Here is a 13,846-nt window from a genome sequence, read left to right as displayed (position 1 = left end):
CTTATAACTTCCGGTCCCCACGGTACTGTCTGGCCATCGCCTTATCCCTCCAGTAGTAATACTCGAGTATACCGAAACGGTGGCCCAGGATTCCAACCTACCCGACCGAGCCCAATCCTGACTCGAGTAGGTCAGTAACCAAGGGCAGGACCCAAGTTCAGTTTAGAGCTTACAACATGCACAGGTAATCAAATAATTTGGCGAATGGTAAAAATTTATTCTTTTGGTAGGTCGAGTGAGATAAGTACACACTCGCATTAAAATGATGGACAATTTCATATAAGCAATTACTAGCAACAATTAACACATAAACACGTAAGCAATATTTGATAATTTCATGTGAACATGTAATTTACGGTAATCAAGTAATCAAGTACCAGGTAATCAAGTAGATAGGAAAACGGTAAGTAATTACGGTAAACGGTTAACGGTTGACGGTTAACGGTTAACGGTAAGTGATTACGGTTAATTGGTAGACATTTGTCATTTTAATAGGCCACCATTGGCCGTGTCCCACTTTTACCATTTAAGAGTCGAGGAGATTCCCTCCAACCGACTTATGCAGCCATAGCATCATTAATCATTTAAACACATCACATAAATATGCAATTCAAGTATCTCAGGTCGAGTACTTCAAGTATATGTACTTCAAGTATTTCATGTCGAGTAATTCAAGTATACCCTACTTAAATATCCATGAGTGTGGTAAATACTTAACATGTAGCACTTAACACTTAATGATCATGGAATAAACATGTCATAGACTCATTCAAATTACGTACTCCTATATGGAACACTCACCTATTGAAACAAGAGAGTAAGCGCTCAAACAAGTGTTTAGACGTCCGCTCCGAGTTCCTCTTGAAGATCCCCTTGAGCGTCTGAACAAATAACAATTAACTATCACACACTATTACTTAAAATCCCCAATTATCACGGAAGGTCACACACTAGTACAATCTAGAAAATATCGCAATTATGAGCCTAAATTTCCTCGTAAAATCGAGGCCCAAGAGTGGAGTTCAAAAACTCAAGAATAATCCGATTTTCATCCTCAAAATCATTGGATGGAAACAAATACATATAAATCATTTTCAAAACGAACGATTGAAGTTGAAAGTAAATCTGCCACGTCACAATTCGGCTAAGAACTGGCCGGATATCCGGCCGAATTTCTGGCCGGATTTAAGGCAGTGAACAAACCCAATTTTTTTCAAAACTCACCACCAATCCAGCCAACTATCCGGCCAAGAACTGGCCGGATACACGGCCGGATTCTATGAAATTATTCCCGAGCGGATTCTTTTTAAAATGGCCAAAATTTTTTATTTTTGGGGTATTCTTTGAAAAATCATAACTTACTTCTTGATTGTCCAAAATTGGAAAATTTGGTACCGTTGGAAACGTCTTTCAAAGTACTAAAAGTTCCTAGAAGACACCTTTCCACGAATCTAAGTGGAAGGCATTCAAATTTTGGCTTGAAGTTGATAACTTGAGTTATCAAGACAGTTTTAAGTTGATTTTTGGCCAACTTTGAAAATTCAACAAAATTCACTCAATTTGAACCAGCTTTTGCAATTTGGAACTCTATTAGAGTTGCAATCCATGTTTAGAACAAAACAAACGGAATGAGAATTGAAGTTTTGAGCACCAAGATATGGTGACCCAAAGTTACCAAAATTTACTTGTTAAACAAGGGTTTCCCAAACTCAAATAGTGAACCTTGGAAATTTAGTTTAACAGCAAAACGGACTCGGAATAGCACCAAATTTAGCAGTATAATACTACCATATAGGGACTATTCCTCTGCCAATTTTCATAGAAAAATATGTACGGAAAGTTGGTTAACGAAACCGTTGAAATCACAAGAAATTCTAAGGCTAAACTGCCTTTGAACTTTCGTTTTGCCGTTTCCAAACATTTGGTCAAGAAACATCTCAAACATGGTCTATTCCAGTACGTAATGTCTAAAATATGTCCAAGGTACATTTGATAGGTGATTTACACTAAGAAGCTTCGGATAACAAGTCCCAAATTAATGTTAGTTTCAAATCTGTCCAAATGCATGGTATTCCTTCACAAGACCAGATTCAAATTTTGATCATAAATCACTCAATTCAACTCGGAATTGAGCATGGTTGGTGGCGTTGAAAAATAGACTCATAAGGCTATATTTTCTCAGGAGAAACTGTTTTCAAAATCTGTCCATAACTAGCTCATTCGTGAGCATCAAGTTACAGCTCATGTGCTGCCTTCCAGGAAACAATGAAACAGGACAGCAATTTTCAAATGAGTGGTTTGGCTCACTCAGATGGAACCAGAATGTGTATTTTACACCGTTCGAAAGCTGGGAATGTCTAATTTTCAGTCCCACAAATGGTACTCAATTTTGACATTGGAGTAAAAAGATATAGCCGAAACAAAAACACTGCCTGGGTGAATACGGGAATAGTTTTCAGATTTCTAAGCTTTCGTAAATCCAACATTTGGGTGACCAAATCAAATTATTTTTCAATGAACTTTTTACACACTCAATATAACATGTAAACAACATAAGCAAGCCATTAAAATCTCAAAATTTCGCACCAAAGTGCTCGAACAAAGCAGGGGCAAAATGGTCACTTTTGGTCATTGCACCATCCTTGAGTTTCTATCAACAACCCAACATTAATCCACTAGTTTAAGCACTAAATAAACATTATTACCATCAAAACATCACAAATCAGTCCATATATCCAAGGTGGGAGTTCATAGAGCCCACACAACCAAATTTTCCTCAAAATAATGCTACCCACTAACATGCATGAGTATATATGAGCACTAGAACTTCCATAAACCAAGTTTTCAAGGTTTGATCGTTACCTACTTCACTTGGTGTGCAAAACAGAAATTTTCGGTCCCTCCTTGCTCCAAGAAAACTGTGAAAATAGCCCCTTTTTCTTAGCTTAGTGTAGTCTCCAAGTGATTAGCTATGTATGGTGAAATTTTGGTGTGATTTGGTGGAGGATCAGTGAAGATTCGATGAAAGAAAAATGAAGAACTTTGGTGGGTTTTCTTCTTGAGGTGCACGGCTGTCTTAGAGCAAGAAAATGAGAGTGTTGCACGCCACTTTAGATGATGAATTGAAGGGTTTTGATCTAGTGTGATGCACTCATGAGAAGCTTAATAATGTGTGGCCCAAAATGCTCCAAAAGTCAACTAAGGATAGTGCGCGTACACGCGCGCTTCGTGCTCAATTCCTCTTGGATTTATTTCACTAGTGCACTAAACCTCTAATGCACTTGTATACATACTATTGTTATTCACTCTTAATAGTCCAAAAATAATGGCCTTAAGTCTCTCAATTAATCGCGCGCGTAAAAATGCGTACTTCCGATTTAAGCGCGATAAAGCGAAACCTCTAAAAAATTCTTATAACGATAGTACTACTAACTATCACTTGAGTACTTCAACATAAAATTACCTATTTTAGAACCATTGTATAAGTCTCCAATTTTCCAAACTTATTGTACTCTCAATCAATCACTGTCTCCAAATGCGCATTCACTATTCTCGTTAAATGAGCTTTCAAAAATTAATTTCCATAACAAGTCATTTTAAAAATAAATGTAAGTCATAGTTCCATGTAATTGGGTCTAAAAAGGTTACAAAATAATATTTGGGGTAAACGGGCATTTAAATATTTAAATAAGCTCGTAACAGGAGTTTAAAATAAATAAATTTTACGAGTCCTCACGACTTTTCTTAATCTACTATTGATCATTCTTATTTTTTCAAAATTAATATGCTCTCAATTCAAATGTATTCTTGAAAAATGGGTACTCGTTGTTCTGAACTAAACGAGTTTTCGAAAAGTAACTTTTCTAACAAAACGCTTTAAAAACATAAGAGAGGCGTTTTTCCATATAAATGGATTTTAAATAGTCGAATTAAATAATTAATTAAATCAGTAAAATAAAATAAAATAAGAAAAGTTTTCGAGTCCTCACACATTACATGAATAGCGATATTATCATTGAATTAGGTTCCTTGTGGTCGCGGTACATGTTCTTTACCGCTTGGAATACATAAACCTCATGAATTAGACAATAATATATTTATGCTCTGGAAGGGATTGGAATTGCTTATAGTCCAAAAGCAAAACCGTAAACAGAAATTTATTGCATGCATAATACACAGTAGGAGGAAAGTTAACTATTTGATCCTGGTATAAAAATTAATAATAGAATAAAGGAATGACATAGAAGGGAATAGGACTTCCAAGACCCAGAGTGCAAATTCAAAGTTCACCATAGAGATAACTAGGGGGATAAAACTGGAAGTGGAAAAAGGTTAAATCTACTGAAGTCATTCTTAAGTACGAACCACAAATCATTTCATTACATCGGACGACCAATTTCACTGATAATTCAGAATCTACAAACATAATATTTAAATCATGAACATGTGATGCCAGGGGTAAATAATTTCTATTCCATAGGTTTCAAAGATTAACAAAGCAAACAAAGTGTGAGATTGAGGAAGAAAGAGTAGAACGTCTCTATCTTGGAGGTTATGATCTGCAACAAAGGCGCTCCATTTCCGATGAAATCTATCTTTCCTGTTTCCAATACTGTAAACTCTAGTTCTGCTTGTAAGAACAATGTCTGGAGTTCGATGCTCAACTAATTTTTAATCAGTGTGATCCGGAATTTTCTACAAGTAAAAAGTAAGACATAAGAATATATAGTAATTATGTTGCAAAATAGAGGAAGACGAAAATTCAAGAAATAATCTTCTAGGACAAGTATATCTAGTGTATGAATTCCCCAGGACATAATACAACATAAAGAAATTCAAAAACAATTACAAATAGATCCAAGTAAGCTACCATCAGAACCTTATAGAAAATAACAAACGATGCTTAACCCTATGAGTGTAATGATGCTTAAGCAAAAGAAGCAAAAACAATTACTACTTAAAAACTATTTTTCATAGCCAAAATTACAAAATACAATCCAAACAGCATACAGTAATAAAATTACTGAAAAATAAATTCTTCAAATAAAAAGAAAAGAAGCAGAATAGATTGTCCAAATAGCCAAGAAATTGTAGAAAAATATTAACTATATATCAAATTTACTAACCTGTTAAATGAACGGCAAATATTAGCAATGGATGGAAGGAGCACAAATGGACCTGCACAACTCATTCGACAGCTCTGCAGGATTATCATGGTAGTTGCATAGGGCAAACCTCATGTAAGCAAAATGAAACAACAAGAAGTAGCACAATATATGACTGCTAAATCATTCATATGACATATCAAAATGCAAGTCCCAGTGTCTTTCATTGCAAAATATACAAGGCATTGATCATTCTTTCCCCTTCTCGGGAATGCTTCTTTTTAACCCAAAAAAAAAAAAAAAAAGACAAGCACATAATTGAGACAAAAAACTGTGAAGACATATTTATAAATCTGTTAAGATAAGTTTGCAAAGGATACCATTATATCCTTGTAAGGTCATTAATTTCAATAACCGACCGAAGTTCCTATTAAATAGAATCTATACTAATAACTAAAGCTCTTACTACATGAGATTTCCACTGCATCCTCAAGCCAATAACCCCTGTTCCTTTCACTTTTCTTCTTATACTTCTTCCAATCCTTTATAGACCAAACTCTCACATCTCTTCAACTCATTTAGTTCCCCTTTTTACCTATTTTGCATCAATTTCATGACTTTGGTCATTACATAGGTCTAGGCATGGGCTTCACACATCAAATCAAGGTTGACATAGCACCAGAACTAAAATTGACATAAAAATGTTACATGGAAGTTCTGAATTCAATGTGTAAAATACTCACTATTAATCCAAATGCTTTAAGTAAATAAAGAACACACATACATAGCAAGAACTCACTGATCCTAGTTTTTCTTTGAATAGAAGTCTTCAGAAAGAAATCCATGTATTTGCTTTACTCCAAGGCCATCAACCAAAATGCAGAAGTAAGCTTTCAAATGAAACATACAAATAAACAGCCTCAGACATTGGCCTTGAAATAAGAGTTACGCACCAGCCAAAAACAGAACTCACATAAGACACTTTCTTTTTCTTTTGGTATTAAAGTACTATATGAAAGTGTCAAGTATTTTCTTATCAACAATTTAATTAGCATCGCAAACACGAAATACATAGTATCATGCACATAATACCTACCTCATTAAGATGGGCATGTTTGGCGCTGAATAAAACAAAATTAAAAACATAATTATTTTGACAAATAACTTTTCTGGCTTGAAAGCAAAAAGAAGTTTCCCCTCCTTAGTCATTATTTACTAATGAGATTAACCAGCCAAGATGGTATGAACAAGTTCGCATCACCACCATCTCTTCCATCCACTTTGCCTAAGGGTCCATTTGCCTGCAAGGAAAATACACAGGAAAAGTGTAAAAAATTCCTTAATCATATCAATTTTGCTAATAAAATACAACTAAAATTGGAAGAATATAAAATAAATAATCTAACAACATCAGTTGAGGAAGTGATTCAAATGTTCAGTTTCAGTGGCAATTGAAGAATGTATAGTCATATACATGTATAATTCTCTTGAAAACACGAAACGGATTTTTCTTCAAGGTGAAGAGTATATCTTAATATCAAAATTTTCGAAAGCACGTGAAAAAGATCTTTTAAATTTGGTGGGTTGCAGCCTAGCCTTCATTGGTCTTTCTGCAATAGCAATAGATCAAAAGTTGCATGAGAATTACTGGGATCGACATGTGTCTATTGACACAGAATAGTGGCAAGAGATTTACAGAGACAGTACCTAATTTTAAGAAAGAAAAGGGCACCAATTCAGGTAGCGGCTCAGATTGCAGATGAGCAGCATACCGTGACTATGTTCTCATTTTCCTTTAACTCAAATTGAAGGTGCGAATAATGAACAAATGATTACTTTCTTTGCACTTAGGATAAGAGTTGGAACAGTAAAAATAACGGAAAAAATTTATCTAAAGATGCAAAAAGTTAAGTCTATCCAATGTACCTGCTTTGACAAGAAGTTGTTTTGCTCCTGCAATTATTTCTCCTATAATGAAATGGAAAACACTTAATCATTAGCTTTGTTTATCAAGAGTCCCTAGCAGCCAGGAGAAATCAAAATATGTCGTTTGGGTATAAAGGGAAAAAACAAACCACAGAGCATCGAGAGACCACTAACAATATAAAAGTGAAGGAATGAGGGGTAAGGTCGTGGAATAACCAATGGCAAAATATGTTGTTGGCTATGGCCAGCCATTGATGTAATAATTGTTTTTTACGTAATCTCTAAGCAAAAAAAAAAAAACAAATAGTTCAGATCACTCAAAAATAAACCAAAAAAAAAAAAAAGGAAAGTAAGGAAGGCAGAGTCGTAAGTTACCTTGTGTGTGGTCAGCTGCGGAGGCAGTGCAGCTTTGAGAATCCGTTCTACTTAAAGCAAACTGATAGTAACCAGGACAAAATAAAGAAAAGACAAAGCAATGGCCAGATCAGAAAGAAAGGAAATAAAAAGATACAAGCAAACATCCAGAAGCAAAAGAAAAGGAAATGGAAAAACAAGAAACAACCCCTAAAAATCACATAATAATACCATATGCCTAAGTTTCATGTAGATAGAGCAATGGCCAAATCCAAATACAGGGAGACCTACTAAAAGTGGAAAAGCATATACATGAAAAATAAAGGAAATAAAAAGATACAAACACCCAAAACCAAAAGAATAGGAAACGAAAAAAAAACAACCCCCAAAAATCACATATGAACAAAAAAAACCCCCAAAATCAAATAATAATATCATCACATAATGATATCACAATAAGAAGGGTTGAGGTTTTAGGGTAGAAGATGGAATTACGCAAGAAAAGAAGCCACAATTAGAGTCTGCAAGGAAAGGATAGGGAGAAAAGAGAAGCCAGACAGAAAAAGAGATGTGAAACCCCTAGAAAGAGAAACCAATCTGAAAACCAAGGTGAAGAAAAGGGTTTTCATTGCAAAATATACAAGGCATTGATCATTCTTTCCCCTTCTCGGGAATGCTTCTTTTTAACCCAAAAAAAAAAAAAAAAAGACAAGCACATAATTGAGACAAAAAACTGTGAAGACATATTTATAAATCTGTTAAGATAAGTTTGCAAAGGATACCATTATATCCTTGTAAGGTCATTAATTTCAATAACCGACCGAAGTTCCTATTAAATAGAATCTATACTAATAACTAAAGCTCTTACTACATGAGATTTCCACTGCATCCTCAAGCCAATAACCCCTGTTCCTTTCACTTTTCTTCTTATACTTCTTCCAATCCTTTATAGACCAAACTCTCACATCTCTTCAACTCATTTAGTTCCCCTTTTTACCTATTTTGCATCAATTTCATGACTTTGGTCATTACATAGGTCTAGGCATGGGCTTCACACATCAAATCAAGGTTGACATAGCACCAGAACTAAAATTGACATAAAAATGTTACATGGAAGTTCTGAATTCAATGTGTAAAATACTCACTATTAATCCAAATGCTTTAAGTAAATAAAGAACACACATACATAGCAAGAACTCACTGATCCTAGTTTTTCTTTGAATAGAAGTCTTCAGAAAGAAATCCATGTATTTGCTTTACTCCAAGGCCATCAACCAAAATGCAGAAGTAAGCTTTCAAATGAAACATACAAATAAACAGCCTCAGACATTGGCCTTGAAATAAGAGTTACGCACCAGCCAAAAACAGAACTCACATAAGACACTTTCTTTTTCTTTTGGTATTAAAGTACTATATGAAAGTGTCAAGTATTTTCTTATCAACAATTTAATTAGCATCGCAAACACGAAATACATAGTATCATGCACATAATACCTACCTCATTAAGATGGGCATGTTTGGCGCTGAATAAAACAAAATTAAAAACATAATTATTTTGACAAATAACTTTTCTGGCTTGAAAGCAAAAAGAAGTTTCCCCTCCTTAGTCATTATTTACTAATGAGATTAACCAGCCAAGATGGTATGAACAAGTTCGCATCACCACCATCTCTTCCATCCACTTTGCCTAAGGGTCCATTTGCCTGCAAGGAAAATACACAGGAAAAGTGTAAAAAATTCCTTAATCATATCAATTTTGCTAATAAAATACAACTAAAATTGGAAGAATATAAAATAAATAATCTAACAACATCAGTTGAGGAAGTGATTCAAATGTTCAGTTTCAGTGGCAATTGAAGAATGTATAGTCATATACATGTATAATTCTCTTGAAAACACGAAACGGATTTTTCTTCAAGGTGAAGAGTATATCTTAATATCAAAATTTTCGAAAGCACGTGAAAAAGATCTTTTAAATTTGGTGGGTTGCAGCCTAGCCTTCATTGGTCTTTCTGCAATAGCAATAGATCAAAAGTTGCATGAGAATTACTGGGATCGACATGTGTCTATTGACACAGAATAGTGGCAAGAGATTTACAGAGACAGTACCTAATTTTAAGAAAGAAAAGGGCACCAATTCAGGTAGCGGCTCAGATTGCAGATGAGCAGCATACCGTGACTATGTTCTCATTTTCCTTTAACTCAAATTGAAGGTGCGAATAATGAACAAATGATTACTTTCTTTGCACTTAGGATAAGAGTTGGAACAGTAAAAATAACGGAAAAAATTTATCTAAAGATGCAAAAAGTTAAGTCTATCCAATGTACCTGCTTTGACAAGAAGTTGTTTTGCTCCTGCAATTATTTCTCCTATAATGAAATGGAAAACACTTAATCATTAGCTTTGTTTATCAAGAGTCCCTAGCAGCCAGGAGAAATCAAAATATGTCGTTTGGGTATAAAGGGAAAAAACAAACCACAGAGCATCGAGAGACCACTAACAATATAAAAGTGAAGGAATGAGGGGTAAGGTCGTGGAATAACCAATGGCAAAATATGTTGTTGGCTATGGCCAGCCATTGATGTAATAATTGTTTTTTACGTAATCTCTAAGCAAAAAAAAAAAAACAAATAGTTCAGATCACTCAAAAATAAACCAAAAAAAAAAAAAAGGAAAGTAAGGAAGGCAGAGTCGTAAGTTACCTTGTGTGTGGTCAGCTGCGGAGGCAGTGCAGCTTTGAGAATCCGTTCTACTTAAAGCAAACTGATAGTAACCAGGACAAAATAAAGAAAAGACAAAGCAATGGCCAGATCAGAAAGAAAGGAAATAAAAAGATACAAGCAAACATCCAGAAGCAAAAGAAAAGGAAATGGAAAAACAAGAAACAACCCCTAAAAATCACATAATAATACCATATGCCTAAGTTTCATGTAGATAGAGCAATGGCCAAATCCAAATACAGGGAGACCTACTAAAAGTGGAAAAGCATATACATGAAAAATAAAGGAAATAAAAAGATACAAACACCCAAAACCAAAAGAATAGGAAACGAAAAAAAAACAACCCCCAAAAATCACATATGAACAAAAAAAACCCCCAAAATCAAATAATAATATCATCACATAATGATATCACAATAAGAAGGGTTGAGGTTTTAGGGTAGAAGATGGAATTACGCAAGAAAAGAAGCCACAATTAGAGTCTGCAAGGAAAGGATAGGGAGAAAAGAGAAGCCAGACAGAAAAAGAGATGTGAAACCCCTAGAAAGAGAAACCAATCTGAAAACCAAGGTGAAGAAAAGGGTGAAGATCTCCGAGCCTGTAGGAAGTGACAATATGTTATGTTGAAATTTAGAACAGCGTTCATCTCCAATATCCAGCAGATAAAGATGGTAAATTGGGCCAATCATCATTTTAGGCAAGGTTCTTCTGGTAGCTCAAGACATCGCAGCAGCAAGAGACGAAAGAAGAAAGAAAATCACATGAGCCTCTGATCCCATCAGAAATCCATGGGCGATGCTGGAGCACCTTGAAGAACCAATTTAGATAACTCACGCGAGCAGCACGTGATGACGACGAAAAGTGAACAGTAACCCCTCTTTGGTGCGTTGTATGTTATGTTGAGAAGATAAAGATGGTAAATTGGGCCAATCATCATTTTAGGCAAGGTTCTTCTGGTAGCTCAAGACATCGCAGCAGCAAGAGACGAAAGAAGAAAGAAAATCACATGAGCCTCTGATCCCATCAGAAATCCATGGGCGATGCTAGAGCACATTGAAGAACCAATTTAGATAACTCACGCGAGCAGCATGTGATGATGACGAAAAGTGAACAGTAACCCTCTTTGGTGTATTGTATGTTATGTTGATGAAAATAGAAGGAAAAGGAAAGTTTTGAACTAGGAATGAGTAAATTAAAGGTTTCTTAACTTCTAATTTTCCTATTCTTTATTTACAAAATATTTAACACAATAACTTTTCTTTAACTTTTTATTAAGTAGTGTATCATTTTTTAAATTAAGCGCACATGTAAAGTGTGCCATGAATACGAATATTAGTATGTGAAGTCGGTTAGCCTAATACTAATACAAATAAGGTGATAAAAGCCGTATTATGTCATACACATAGAAATTGTAAAGCATGTGCTAATAGGTTATTGAAAGTTTAATTGCAATAAAATTTTTGAAGTTTTATGTACTAATATGTATAAAAGCATTAGTCATGCTGTTACGCTGTAGATACCAAAATTTTATTATCTTTTTTATTCCATCTTATTTTTATTTTTCGCTAGTTCATTTTAAGAAAAATCATTTTCACCTTATTTTGATTTTTATTTGGTTGGTTTTGTACGAAAATCAAGAGGAAAAGAAGAGAAGAAAAAACAAAAAATGAAAAATATTACAAAAAAAATTTTGGCTGCTTCACGTGAGCGCACACAGCACGCGCGCAGTTTTCTTCAAGCCAGAACTAGAGCAACAAGTACGAAAATGCAGTTGGAAATTTGAAGGCATCAAATTCGCATTTTTCTTCCTTTTCTTTTCTCCCAAGCATTGCCAGTACAAAGTCCACCTCAGTCTAATCCTTATCAAGAAATCTCTGGAAGGAAGGCCATCAAATGGCCAAAAAGAGACCAGCAAAACGGATTCCATTTTGTACCATTGAGAGGAAGTTTTTAGGGTTTCTTGGCAAAACTTTTTAAATAGAAAAGAATGCAGCCATGAGAGGAGGGGGGGAGAGGAAAAAAGTGGGCAAAAGACAACAAAAGAGAAAAAAGAGAGAAAACGGGGAGAGAGAAGAGAAATAGTAGAAATTTTCTGTAAAACTCTTCTTGAGCCAGGGCTGATGATTCAGCTACATTCTCTGCCTGATTCCAATCTCGTTAGGGCTTCTTGTCAGAAAAATTTTGTTTCTACGTAATCTAGGTTGGTTGGGGAGAAAAGTTCGTGTTGAAAATTTTTGAGAAAACCCACCACAACACCTTTGAATCGAGGCTTAAACTTGCTGCGTTTGCAGCTCTTGAGTCTCCACGACAATTTTTCAGCTTCGTTTTCTATCATTTGGAGGCGTTTTCTCGAGATTCTCCACATTTATTTGATTCCATAGAGCACCAAAGATAACTTAGTTCATTCCTTTTCTTTCATAGAAGCTGAGATCCGTGCCAGATTCGTAAAAATTTTGCTGCACTCGCTTGTTTTCTTTTCCTCTGCTGTTTTTCTTTCTTGTTGCAGCATATTGGTTTAGATTCCTCCCACATAATCTTGTTTTGAATCTTCCGTTTGGATATTGGGATCTTCTTTGGGCTATATAAATTTTGTGTATTTGGAAAACGATGTGGATTTGTTGCAATCATCTTCATATGTTTCTTAAACTTGCTGGACCTACAACATCCATTCAGAGTTCGTGGGTTGCATGGTTTGAACAGGAAATTTCAATTTTGCCCCCAACTTTTAAATAATTGCACTAAGGCCCAAAAATTTGTGAAAAAGGGTTGATTCCTCTCTTTCCAAGTCTTGATCTTCTTTTATATGTTTTATGTATGCTTTGAGTAAATTTTTTCTGGATGTTAGGATATAACTAAAGATTAAATATTTTTATTGGATGTAAATTACCTAGTTAAACATTTTCTTTTTCTTTTGGGGATTTATGAAAATGATTTAGAAAATGGGTTAACACCTTATTTACACACATTGATTTGCTTCCATCATCAACACATTTTCCAATCACCTTTTTATTTCACATACATCATATTTAAAAAGTGTTGCAGTACTTTTTTCACAAAATTATCTCAAATAATTTACAATCCAAATACATTGGGATTTTGATAAATGGATTTGTTTTTATTTTCTTTGGGTTATGATATGGGTTTTGTAGTTAAAACCCAACATTTTTATTGGATTTGGTTTAGTAAAGAAAATGGGCTGGCCTGCTATTTTTTGGCTAAGACTTATTTTTTGGGTTGACATACGGGCTTTTGTAGTTAGGCCCAACGTTTTGTGAATGGATTGGTCTTCTGGGCTAAAGTGCTTTGGCCTAGACCAAAACAAAGAAAAGAAAGAAAATGGCCCAAAGGCCCTCTGGCCTTGAGAAACCAGAAATGGAATTTGCAATTAAGCCTCTAATCTTTTAAACAATTTCTCTGTGACCCTAAAATTTGGAAATTCATTCAATTAGGTCCTTAATTTAATTACATTTTATGTTTGTTCATATTTCTTTGGAATGATAGAGTGAATTTGCTATATGTTTACATTTTCTTTTTAATTGTTAATTAAATTAGTGCTTTGACTATTTTGGTAGTTTTGGAGTATAAATAGGGCAAATTCTACCTCATTTAACCACTATTTTAAGAGAGGTACCTTTTATTCTTATTTTAAGATCTTTTATGTGTTCCTATGTATTTTTTTTTTATGTGTTATTGTGTGTTTTGAATGCTTTTTCTTTTATGTATCCATTTTAAGTTTTCAT

At 34.5% G+C, this 13,846-nt stretch overlaps 1 long non-coding RNA gene across 9 annotated transcripts; it reads right to left on the bottom strand.

Moving 5' to 3' along the window:
- Positions 1 to 4,322: 4,322 nt before the first annotated feature.
- Positions 4,323 to 11,266, bottom strand: LOC113703890 (uncharacterized). Of its 9 annotated transcripts, XR_011819696.1 has the most exons (8): positions 10,089 to 11,266; positions 9,714 to 9,755; positions 7,407 to 9,088; positions 7,032 to 7,073; positions 6,202 to 6,406; positions 5,905 to 5,995; positions 5,127 to 5,200; positions 4,323 to 4,695 (listed from the first exon to the last, which is right to left on the bottom strand). It is a non-coding gene; the product is annotated as an uncharacterized lncRNA (long non-coding RNA). The 9 variants fall into 9 exon arrangements; XR_011819695.1 differs by adding an exon at positions 9,888 to 9,994 and having other exon boundaries at positions 5,127 to 6,406; XR_011819693.1 differs by adding an exon at positions 7,206 to 7,312 and having other exon boundaries at positions 5,127 to 6,406.
- Positions 11,267 to 13,846: the final 2,580 nt, after the last annotated feature.

The sequence above is a fragment of the Coffea arabica genome, chromosome 8e (genome assembly GCF_036785885.1).
Source record: "Coffea arabica cultivar ET-39 chromosome 8e, Coffea Arabica ET-39 HiFi, whole genome shotgun sequence".
NCBI classification, from domain to species: Eukaryota; Viridiplantae; Streptophyta; class Magnoliopsida; order Gentianales; family Rubiaceae; genus Coffea; species Coffea arabica.
This window is presented reverse-complemented; position numbering and strand designations above follow the sequence as displayed.